The sequence below is a fragment of the Gekko japonicus genome, unplaced genomic scaffold (assembly GCF_001447785.1).
Source record: "Gekko japonicus isolate JY-2015 unplaced genomic scaffold, Gekko_japonicus_V1.1 scaffold2737, whole genome shotgun sequence".
In the NCBI taxonomy this organism is placed as follows: Eukaryota; Metazoa; Chordata; class Lepidosauria; order Squamata; family Gekkonidae; genus Gekko; species Gekko japonicus.
In genome coordinates, this window is record NW_015168128.1 from 194,154 (window position 1) to 206,697 (window position 12,544).

A 12,544-nucleotide genomic window follows, 5' to 3' on the forward strand; every position below is an offset into this window, starting at 1 on the left:
TTTAATTTCTGCTAGCAGAAGGTGTTCTGTTCAAATCTACAGCAGGCATTTTTTCAACTTCAATATCCTCTTGAGATGGTGAGAAAGAGGACTGGAATGGCCAGAATGATACCCAGGGACAGCTTGCTACAAGGCAAGCCCAAGGAAAATGACAATAGACCACCACTGGTGGTCATCTATAGCTCACAACTCAAGCCAGTTCAATGCATTATTGCTGAACTACAACCTATATTGGATACCGATGCTTCCCTCACACAGGCACTGGGGGTGGGCAACCTTTTCTTGCTTACAAACAGCCAGCTAACCTAAAACAACTTCTCACCTGCAATGACAAACTACTTCACAGTAACATGGACTCTGGTACCAAGTCCTTCAACAAACAATGGGCGATTCTGCATTGGCTTTTCCCTCTGTTGTTTTACGAAAACCCACTTTGGAACAGAAATTCCCCTCTGCATTGCATGCCACTTTCACTTTCTTTGATTATTGGATTTTATGGTACCCCCTACACTCCATGTCGCTTTCACTTTCTTTGATCATTGGGTTTTATGGTACCTTCTGCATAGATTTATGGCCGTACAGTGTGAAAGTTGGACAATGAAGTAAGCTGACAGGAAGAGAATAGATTCCTTTGAAATGTGGTGATGGAGGAGAGTTTTATGGATGCCGTGGACCGCTAAAAAGACTAATCAGCGGGTTCTAGATCAAATTAAGCCTGAACTGTACCTAGAAGTTAAAATGACTAAACAAAGGCTCTCATGCTCTGGTCACATGATGAGAAGGCAAGAGTAATCAGAAAAGACAATCATACTCGGAAAAGTTGAAGGCAGCAGGAAAAGAGGAAGACCCAACATGAGATGGATGGACTCCATCAAGGAAGTCGCAGCCCACGGTTTGCAAGACCTGAGCAAGGCCATGAACAATAGGATGTTTCGGAGGACACTCATTCATAGGGTACCTATAAGTCAGTAGGGGCCTTACTGACTTAACACATGCACACACAACCAGCTTGTTCATCTTTGGTCCCGGTCACATGAGTGACATAATCCAGGGGAAGTGAGGCTTTTTGCCCCGGAGCAAAATGAAGTGCGGTAGCTCTATCAGACGTTTCTCCGAGGCTCCGTGCTCAGGCCATCAGCCACCAACCACACGTTGATGGTGAAGCATGGCAAAGAAGGGGGGGGGGAGAAAGAAGCATCCTGATCAGATGAGCGTGTGTTTTTTTACACCGGAGTTCCCGCATGTGCATGACCACAGAAGCGAATTCACGGAGGCTTTGAAAAAAAAAATCCGGTGTGAGATGGGATGCAGACGATCCGACGCCCAGTGTTTTCTGGAAAATACTGCACTTTCCCAGGTATCTTTTTACTCCGCATCTTCAGCGGGGCAATAAGGGTTGCCGACGGGTCCAGGACACTTGCCAGATGTTCCCGTGTGATCGCACCCATGAAATCTGCCCGGCATTCGTCTCTATCACGCAGATAAGTCTTCGTGTGACTGGATCCCTAGTTTGTTGGCTCCAATGCACCTCACTGTTTCTCTGCCCCTGTCTGTCTGTCCGTTTCTCTTCCTGTGAAAACTACTAAGAAAGACACATTGGAAAAATAGAAGAAGAAGAAGAAGAAGAAGAAGAAGAAGAAGAAGAAGAAGAAGAAGAAGAAGAAGAAGAAGAAGAAGAAGAAGAAGAAGAAGAAGAAGAAGAAGAAGAAGAAGAAGAGCCAATGTTGGATCAGGCCAATGACCCATCCAGTCCAACACTCTGTCACACAGTGGATAAAAATACCAGGTGCCATCAGGAGGTCCAGCAGTGAGGCCAGGGCACTAGAAGCCCTCCCACTGTTGCCCCCCCCTCAAGCACCAAGAATACTTGAGCATCACTTGACCCAGACTGAGAGTTCCTATCTATACCTTGTGGCAAATAGTCACTGATGGATCTCTGCTCCATATGTTTATCTAATTCCCTCTTGAAGGTGTCCATGCTTGTAGCCGCCACCACCTCCTGTGGCAGTGAATTCCAGAGGAGGAGGAGGAAATTGGATTTATACCCCGCTCTTCACTACCCGAAGGAGTCTCAGAGTGGTTTACAATCTCCTTTCCCTTCCCCTCCCCACAGCAGACACCCTTGAGAGAACAGCTCTGAGAGAACTTGTGACTGACCCAAGGCCACACCAGCAGCTGCATGTGGAGGAGTGAGGAATCAAATCCAGTTGTCCCTGATTAGAGTCTGCACTCCTAACGACTACACCAAACTGGCTGTCAGTCTGGCTGGATCAAGCTGAGGGCCCACCTAGTTAAGCATGCAGGTTCCCAGGGTTGGTCAGACAGATACTTCTGGGAAACTCCCAAATCTCCTACCTCTCAGCCTGGACACTTCATTTAACTATCATGGCTAGCAGTAGACCTCATCTCTTTCGTGAACATCTCTAATTCTCTTTTGATGCCATCAAAGCCAGTGGTCCTCAACGCATTTTATGTATGAGCAGGGGTCGTTTCGTAGAAAAAGTGCTAGGGGAACTCATTAGCATAACTCATTAGCATATGCCACACCCCCTGATATCACCGGAAGTGTGTCATAAGGCCACACCCCTGACATCACCAGAAGTGTGTCATAAGGCCACACACCCCACACCCAACGGTCCTGGCCGCCGCTGCCGGCCTTGCAGCTCCACTGCCGAGCCCCATGAGGGGCCCGGCGGTGGACCTGCAAGGTCGGCGGGAGGGCAAGGAAGCCCCGCAAAGGCCCTCCCTGGCCCCAGGCCGGCAGGGGTGGGGAGAGGCAGGGAGGAAGCAACTTACCCTCCCTCTTCTCCTGCCTCCTCCTGGCTGAATGAGGGTCGGAAGCGGGGCGTTCGGAAGCAGGGGGCGGGGCTTCGTCATGTGCCCCGCCCCCGTACCTCACCCGGGGGAACTGCGTTCCCCCGCGTTCCCCCCCGAAATGACCTCTGTGTATGAGTGTCGTCAAGTCATAGCTGACTCATGGCAACCTCAGCATGGAAATTTCAAGGCAAGTGAGAAGCAGAGGTGGTTGGCCATTGCCTTCCTCTGCAGAGCCTACCTGGATGGTCTCCCATCCAAGTACACACACAGCTTCTGAGATCTGTCAAGATCAGGCTTTATCCCCTGACCTGGATAGGCCAGGCAAGCCCGATCTCGTCAGATCTTGGAAGTTAAGCAGGGTCGACTCTAGCAAGTACTCAGATGGGAGACCTCCTTGAAATACCAGAGGCGGGAGGCGGGGGCAGGCTTTATCCAGCCACCTCTCTGAATATCCTCCAGGCCCCCAGTAGGGGTCAGTCGCCATGACTTCCAGGTGCACACACACTCACACAAACATATTAAAAATATATATTTAAAAAAAACACCAAAGAGATCAGGCTATATCACTGCCTTCCCTTCCTCACCTTCCTTTTAGGGCAGCAGATTTATTTATGGAAGACATTTATATGCCTGTGTCTGTGCTTAGTATTAAGGGCCAAGGAGGGTGGATTCCAGTGATTTAATGTGCATTTTTATCACTGTCAGAAACAAACATAAGCTGCTCAGAATGCATAACAACCAAGACGACTTTTCGGATTGGGTGTTTTGGAAATGCATGCAAATGGTATGTTTCGACAAAGCAAGCAATGGATGGCAAATTCATAAATCAACCATTTTATGTTCAGTTCCCTGGAGGAATTCTCCCCTCCCCTCGCGTGCAATGGAAGGGGATGCTACGGTGTGATTCAAATTTGAATTAACTGCCCACAGATTATAGGATTTTTAAATATACGATTTATTCTCCAAATGCGACTGACTGAGCTTGAATTCCACATTCTAGACATTACGCTGAATGAATTTGCAGCCCTCCTTTGACAAATTGTTGCAATTTATGTTTTAAAACTATGATTATTGTTTCCAGGATTTACAGCGGACTAAAATGTTTTCAGTTCTTCTTACCCTGCCTAGGTATACCATCAAGCAGCACCGATGAAAACAAAACTCAGCTTCCGAAATCTCAACTCTTACAAACATGGAAAGTTCACCTGAAATAATCAGCATGTGATGGACCATCTTTTGGGTTGCCAGACTCCAGGTGGCGGCTGGAGATCTCCTGCTATTACAACTGATTTCCAGTCAACAGAGACCAGTTCACTTGGAGAAAATGGTCACGGTGGAAGGTGGACTGTATGGCATTACACCCCACTGAAGTCCCTCCCGTCCCCAAACCCCGCCCTCCTCTGGCTCCACCCCCCCAGATCTCTAGGTATTTCCCAACCTTGAGATGGCAGCCCTAGCCACCACAAATAGGATAAGGAAGCTGTGAAATTTGCAGCCAGCGTGTTCCACTATGTCCCTCCTACATGAGCCTGTTCAGCTTGTCGTAGGGTTGCCAACTCTGGGTTTGAAAATACCTGGAGATTTTTTGGGGGTGGAGCCTGGGGAGGGCAGGGTTTCGGAAGGGGAGGGGCCTCAGCAGGTATGATATCATGGATTCCACCTGCCAACGCTGCCATTGTCTCCAGGGCAACGGTTCGCTGTCGTCTGGAGATTGGTTGTGATTTTGGGCGATCTCCAGACCCCACCTGGAGACCGGCAACCCTCATTTGGTACTGGATGATTTGAACGCCTGCCGCTTTACATTGGGTTTTCAACAGTGTACATGCACAAAGACCTTGCCAGTCCAAGCAGATCTGGAGCCATTAACAGCAAAAGATGATCAAAGGACCACCTACTCCTGTATGAACCTGCCTGACCACTGCAGTCATAACCGGGGGGGGGGGGGCTCTCCTTTGGATGTCCTCGCCTTCTGAGGCAAGACCGAGAAAGGGCCTTCTTGGTCTTGGCACCAAAACTTTGGAACTCCTCTTTCTCCCTGTGGCATTTTCATCTGCCAGCACATGAGGACGCCTTTGTTTTCTTTGTCATTTGATATATAGATGATAGATAGATGACAGACAGACAGACAGACAGACAGACAGACAGACAGACAGATAGATGAGCGCCGAGGAAAGAGCGCCGAGAACAGCGAACCCACCTGGGTGCTGGTAGGCAGCCCCACCCCTTGTAATATGTGGCCATAGAATTAGGAGTAACCTGCACTTGGAGCAAAATTGTAAACCGCTCTGAGACCTTCGGGTCTGAGCAGTATAGAAGCCGAATGTTAAAAAAAACAACACCATAGATAGATAGATAGATAGATAGATAGATAGATAGATAGATAGATAGATAGATAGACAGACAGACAGACAGACAGACAGACAGACAACTGATAGATAGATGGACAGACAGAGATGGATGGATGGATGGATGGATGGATGGATGGTAGGTAGGTAGGTAGGTAGGTAAAAACTGCTTTTTAATGTTTGAAAATTTTATTGTTATATTTATTTTATAGATGTATTACAGAGAGCTATGGATGAATGGATGGATGGACAGACAGATTGATAGATGGAAGAATGGATGGATGGGTGGGTGGATGGGTAGATAGATGGATGGGTGGGTGGGTGGATGATAGGTATATATGTATGTATGTAGGTAATAATAACAATAACAATAACAATAACAATAATAACAATAACAATAACAACAATAACAATAACAACAACAACAATCATACTGCATTTAAGGCAATAATAGCTCTCAAATAAAAACTATTTTTTAATCTATTTGTCCTTGCTTTAATTGTCCTATATCTTTTGCCCGAAGGCAGCAGTTCAAACAGAGAATGTTCAGGATGTGACAAATCCTGCAAAATGTTCTTTGCTTTTTTCAAAAGGTAGGTAGATAGAAACTGCTTTTTAATGTTTGAAATGTTTATTCTTATATTTGTTTTATAGATGTATTACAGAGAGCTATGGATGGATGGATGGATGGATGGATGGATGGATGGATGGATGGAAGGATGGAAGGATGGAAGGATGGAAGGACGGATGGACGGACAGACAGATAGATGGATAGATGGATGGATGGATGGATGGTTCGAAGATAGGTATGTATGTATGTATGTATTAAGGTAGGTAGGTAGGTAGATAGAAACTGCTTTTTAATGTTTGAAATGTTTATCTATTGTTTTATTTAATTGTTTTATAGATAGATATAGATTTATCTTTCTCCCTGTAGCATTTTTATCTTCCAGCACATGAGGACTTCTTTGTTTTGTTTGGCATTCCCTCACTAACTCTGATTAGCCCTCCTCCCTGTTTGTACGTTTTTATGTGTTATATTTTATGTGTTTATGTTTTTGTTTAATTGTATTGTATTAGACAGACAGACGGATGGATGGACAGACAGACAGATAGAGATGGATGGATAGAAACTGCTTTTTAGTGTTTGAAATGTTTTAATGTTTGCTGCCTTGGAGACCCTGAATTGGGTGGAAAGGCAGCATAGAAATGTTTTGAATAAACAGAATAACTAAAATGTAGACAAATCTTGAATGTTGGGATATATATATAAAACCAGCTTTGATTCATAACTGATTTATATTATTCGTGACCCCTTTTTCGCCATTAGGTCACAGGCAACTTATGGCAACCCCATAACGTTTTCAGGGAATGAGACATTCAGAGGTGCTTCGCCCTTGCCTTCCTCTGCATAGCAACCCTGGACTTCCTTGGTGGTCTCCTATATAAGTTCTAACCGGGGCCGATCCTGCTTAGCTTCCGAGATATGACAGGACTGGGAACCAACTGGCCAAAACATTTGGATTCCCCAATTGTGACACAAGCTAAAACTAGCATCGATTGACGAGCGACTGCTGGCTTTGACTGAGATTCTGTATTCTAATCCCACTGCAAAAGTCCACCATGGGTTAGATGGATAACTTTCCAGTGTAATTTCCCTACCGCGGGGAGTGTGTCAAGGTTGTGTGCTGGCCTCTTTATTGTTTAATTTATATATCAGTGATACGATTTCTGTTGTCTCTGGCCAGGACTGTTATTCTCCATCCTTTGCTGATGTTAAAGTTTCTATCCTACTTTTTGCTGATGATGCAGTTCTCCTTATCAAGAAAGAAACATCAGGCTTTTGTCTCTTACTGTCTGGAAGAACACTTGATAGTTAACTATCAAAAATCCCAGACCATTTATATTTCCTCCCTACCCTTTCCCCCCCTCGTAGCCCACCTTTTTTTTAAAAAAAGAAAATAATAAAAAAATTTAATTTTACACCAGTTTGGTGTAGTGGTTAAGTGAGCGGACTCTAATCTGGGAGAACTGGGTTTGATTCCCCACTCCTCCACTTGCACCTGGCTGGATGACCCTGGGCAAGCCATAGTTCTGATAAGAGCTGTCCTTGAAAAAGAGCCGTTTCTGTCAAGAGCTCTCTCAGCCCCACCTCCCTCACAGGGTGTCTGTTGTGACTACAGTTCCTCAATCTTTCCTTGGACTTCCTTTATTCAGTTACCAGACAGGAAGCCATGAGAATGATGAAGAAACCTCTATTTAAGCCTGATTACAACAGTACAATCTGTAGAGCAAGACGCATTTGTTCTACTCAATTTGCTGGTATTCTTCCACCTGGTTTCCCGATTACTGCTCATATTTGACTGTTTCTCACTACAGGCGTGTCTTTATGTTGGTGCACTTTAATGCTGTGCCATCTAAAGTTTTGAAAGGGAAGTATCTTAAGGCACCATACTCTGATAGTATGTGACTATGGTGCAGGTATTGTAGATACCCTGTCTCACGTGGCTTTTGAATATAATTACTTTTCTGAGCCTAGAAGTCTTTTAATTCTCCCTTTGCTCCAAAATATAGATCACATGGAGACATTACTTCTTTTTTTAGAAGATAATAGCAGACCTATCACTCTTTTAGCTGTGAAATTTTATGCGTCAGTGATAGATTTTCACAGACATCCAAATGGGGTCTAGCTCTTTTCCAATATTTTAGTAATCTGCTTAGAATTAATAAGTTAAGAAGCAGTATGAGGTAGATAGGTATAATTAAGCTGGTAATTTGATGCTCTCTAAGCTTATATGGGAGGAGTTGCGGTGGCTCAAGTGGTTAAGACGCTGAACTGCAGGCTGTGGAAGGTCGGTAGTTCAGCAGTTCGAGACCCGAGTGTGCCGCATGATGGAGTGAGCTCCCGTCTCTAGTTCCAGCTCCTGCCAACCTAGCAGTTCGAAAGCAAGAAATTGCAAGTAGATAAATAGGCACCACTTCGGTGGGAAGGTAACAGCGTTCCGTGCGCCTTGGTGTTTAGTCATGCCGGCCACATGACCACGGAAACGTCTTCGGACAGCGCTGGCTCTTTGGCTTTGAAACAGAGATGAGCACCGCAACCCTAGAGTCGGATTCAACCAGCTTTCGAGCAAGGGAACCCTTACCTTTACCTTAAGCTTATGTGGGATGATGGTGAGGCACAGTGGACCTGGCCATTTCCCCACATATCCTAAAAGAGTGGTCTTCAACCCACAGTTTGGGACCCTCAGGTGGATCAAAGAGCCCCACCTGACAGATGGTGAACTCCCATAATGCTAATTTTTTCCTTGCCTTTGGCAGGACCTGCTGCTAGGGCACATGCTTAAAGATCACCTCACCTCCTTCCCACCCCCATTCTGAGATGAAGTGCTTGGTGAAGCAAAGTCACCCAGTAGTGGAGATAATTCCCTTGGGGAAGGGGCATGGCTCAGTGGCAGAGCGTCTGCTTGGCATGCAGAAGGTCCCAGGTTCAATCCCCGGCATCTCCAGTTAAAAAGGACCAGGCAGGAGGTGATGGGAAAGACCTCTGCCTGAGACCCTGGAGAGCTGTAAAGAGGGGCTGTGGCTCAGTGGCAGAGCATCTGCTTGACATGCAGAAGGTCCCAGGTTCAATCCTCGGCATCTCCAGCTAAAAAGGACCAGGCAGGAGGTGATGGGAAAGACCTCTGCCTGAGACCCTGGAAAGCTGTAAAGAGGGGCTGTGGCTCAGTGGTAGAGCATCTGCTTGGCATGCAGAAGGTCCCAGGTTCAATCCCCGGCATCTCCAGTTAAAGGATCTGGCAGTAGGCGATGTGATGGACCTCTATCTGAGACCCTGGAGACCTGCTGCCAGTCTGAGTAGACAACACTGAGTAGACAACACCAAATGCATATGGACTAAGGGTCTGATTCAGTATAAGACAGCCTTGTGTGTTGATGTGTTCTAGCACAGAGACAAGCTCTGCCTCTTGCTGTCCTGTGACTATGCTACCATGTGACTTCCTGTCATGTACTCTATGGGTGACATGCTGCCACCTAGGCAGGGGGGGAGTCAAGGTTGCAAATGAAAGTTGGTCCTAAAAATGCCCCCTAATTCCTTGAAATGCATTGTGAGCTTTTGGGGCCATACCGATTGATGTGCGAAAGTTTCCCCCCAAAGTAGAAAGTCAGAAAATAACTGACCTCATGCACCAATTGTATTCAAGGTCAGGGCGGAGGAGTACTTTCTCTTGCAAACAGGATCAGATTAGTCCTTTTAATCAGCCCAAGTGCCAAGAGGATCGTCACTGCGTCGCCATGCGTTGCCACTGAGCTGTTCCTCATTAAGGCTACCAGCCTGCCTGGTTCCATCCCAAGCCCTTTAGTGCAGCGTGATGCCCTTCATAAATGTCAAGAAGAGTTATGGAGATGCTATCGCATTCCAGAGACTGTACCCCCCCCCCAATACACCCACACATGCATAATAAGAAATGTCAAGAATGGTTTGCTTCCCATCCAGATCTTGCAGAGTGACAGCTCCCCAGGTGGAGGTGTGCTCACCTGGCGAAGGTTTTGTTTCTGATGACAAAGAGGTCTTGAGATGCAGTTTTGGCTCACACTTTTGAATCTTTTTTTTCTGTGTACGTTGGCATAATTTTGTGAAGATCAGCTCGGGTGGGAAAAGAGGGACTTTAAAGAGCACGTTCGAATAACTACGAGATCAGAGGGCGCTTTGAAGCATCTTCCTGGAATGTTTAGGTAAAGGTAAAGGTTCCCTTGCTCGAAAGCCAGTCGAATCCAACTCTAGGGTTGCGGTGCTCATCTCCGTTTCAAAGCCGAAGAGCCAGCGCTGTCCGCAGACGTTTCCGTGGTCATGTGGCCAGTATGACTAAACACCAAGGCGCACGGAACGCTGTTACCTTCCCACCAAAGTGGTACTTATTTATCTACTTGCAATTTCTTGCTTTCAAACTGCTAGGTTGGCAGGAGCTGGAACTAGAGACGTAAGCTCACTCCGTCCTGCGGCACACTCGGGTCTCGAGGTGCTGAACTACCGACCTTCCACAGCCTGCAGTTCAGCGTCTTAACCACTTGAGCCACCGCAGCTCAAGTTTAACTGAGTCTTAAATGAAGAGAAGAAGAAGAAGAAGAGAAGAAGAGATTGGATTTATACCCCGCCCTTCACTTGGAGTCTCAGAGCGGCTTACAAACTCCTTTCCCTTCCCCTCCCCACAACGGGTCAACAGTGGGAGGGCTTCTAATGTCCTGGCCCCACTGCTGGACCTCCTGATGGCACTGGTATTTCTGGCCACTGTGTGACACAGAGTGTTGGACTGGATGGGCCTTTGGCCTGATCCAACATTGGCGTCTCTTATGTTCTTATGTTCATCTTCCTGGAACGTTTAACTGAGTCTTAAATGCTATGATAGACATCCTAGGAAGACTTTAAAAAAATGGTTAGACCTTTCTCTGCCTGGGGAAAACATTCAGAGTCCTCTGGCTGGCCGAGGATAGGACAGGGCACTTTCTATAATGGCAGCGCCTTGGTCTGCTATGGATTTTCCGAGATCAGAAAGTTTGGCATGAAAAGGTTCTTACATATGGGCTTTCTTGTTTATATTTCAACTTCATCCCTTGGGACCTGCAAGGCCTTTCGGATAGCCATCCTTTTAAAAATAAATTATTGCCTGTTTCCAAAATGAACCGTAGGCGGGCAACAGTCTATGGAAATAATAATGTCAATAAATCCTAAAATAATGTAACCTGAAAATAAAGAAGAGAAAACGGAATCCTGGACAATCAATCAACTAGTCTGGAAGAAAAAGGATATGCGGTTGTTTTAAAGGTTTATAATGAGAATGAATGAATTAATTAATTATTGTACAACAGTGTGGGTACTATAGTCAGGAGACCCTAAGATTGTCTGGCAGCCAGAAGTTCTAGCTCTTTTCGCATTATGCTCCACTAGGTGGTGAACCAGACTTGTTTTTACTGCAAGAGACATTTCAAGGGCGGGTTGTTATTGCCTGCCTCTGCATCACACCCCTGGTATTCCTTGGAGGTCACCCATCCAAATACTAGCCAGGTCCGACTCTACTTAGCTTTCAAGATCTGACGGGATTGGGCTAGCTAACCTGGGCTATCCAGGTCAGGTCTTATAATGAACTATTCTAGACAATCCATTCTGCTTAAACTTGAATATAGGGATGTTGTAAATAGGGGGATTGTTGGGTTCAAGAGGGACAGTGTCACAAGATCCCATCTCACTGAAATTGTAACAGTCCAACTACAGCTATTTGTCTATTTCAGGCATTTTTTCCAGCTGAAAATCATTGTTCCCTAAGCTCCTTTTTCACCCATAGTGACCTCCACAATGTCCAATTGTGAACAACCTTATTTATTTATATTTATTTAATAAATTCAATTTATAGCCCGCCCTCCCCGCTGCGCGGGCTCAGGACAACATACAATCAGGCATAAGCCCACATATAAAACATATTTAAAACCATTTAAAATCATTCTAGATGTTCCGAGTTGATCTTCCACAAGATGGCATATTACTGCTGCTCTCCCAACTCAGCGTCCTCTGTTCCGGGTAGTACTGACGTTCTTTCTTCCAGGGCCAGATAATGATGGTACAGTAGTGGCGGCTCCTACTCAAACGCCTGGTGGAAGAGCTCCGTCTTGCAGGCCCTGCAGAACTGTGCAAGGTCCCGCAGAGCCCGGATCTCCTCCGGGAGCTCGTTCCACCAGGTAGGAGCTGCCACCGAAAAGGCCCTGGCCCTGTTAGCGGCCAGCCTGGCCTCCTTGGGGCCTGGCCTCACCAGGAGATCCTTGGAACCAAGAACCTTGCTCAGGCCTTGCAACTGGAGGGCCGTGGCTTCCTTGATTGAGTCAATCCATCTCATGTTGGGTCTTCTACTGTGACATTTGAGAGGCAGGGAATGCTTGTCTCTTCTGACTCCGAGGCGCTTAAGCCAACCCACAGGTTCAGAATGTCACAACTAATAAGTATCAAATTGCTGCAGGTTCATTGTTGCCTGAGATGCAGAATGCATTTAGCGAAAAAAAAGCACAATTTCATTTTAATAAACAGAAGCGGTTTCTTCCATCAGTGCTCAAATTCAAAAGTGCCTCAGTGCCCTACACTGTTTAGATATATTATGAAATACCAAATTCAATAAAGTGTTGTTGCTGCAATACATATAAAATTGCCATTAAATAATAAAAGCCAGGGGAGTAGAAACGTGACGCTTCCCGCGTAGTGTCATTAACTTGGTTTTACTGATCATCTTAGACATTTTTATGACACCTATAATGTATATTATATTATTGAGTTATATATTTAATCACCCTCCACTGGCACAAGGGATGAAGGAAAATATATGTACCAGAGAATCAAG

General features: G+C 45.8%; 1 non-coding gene across 1 annotated transcript; it reads left to right on the forward strand.

Moving 5' to 3' along the window:
* Window positions 1-8,738: 8,738 nt before the first annotated feature.
* Window positions 8,739-8,810, forward strand: TRNAV-GAC. Its single transcript has one exon. It is a non-coding gene; the product is annotated as a tRNA-Val (tRNA).
* Window positions 8,811-12,544: the final 3,734 nt, after the last annotated feature.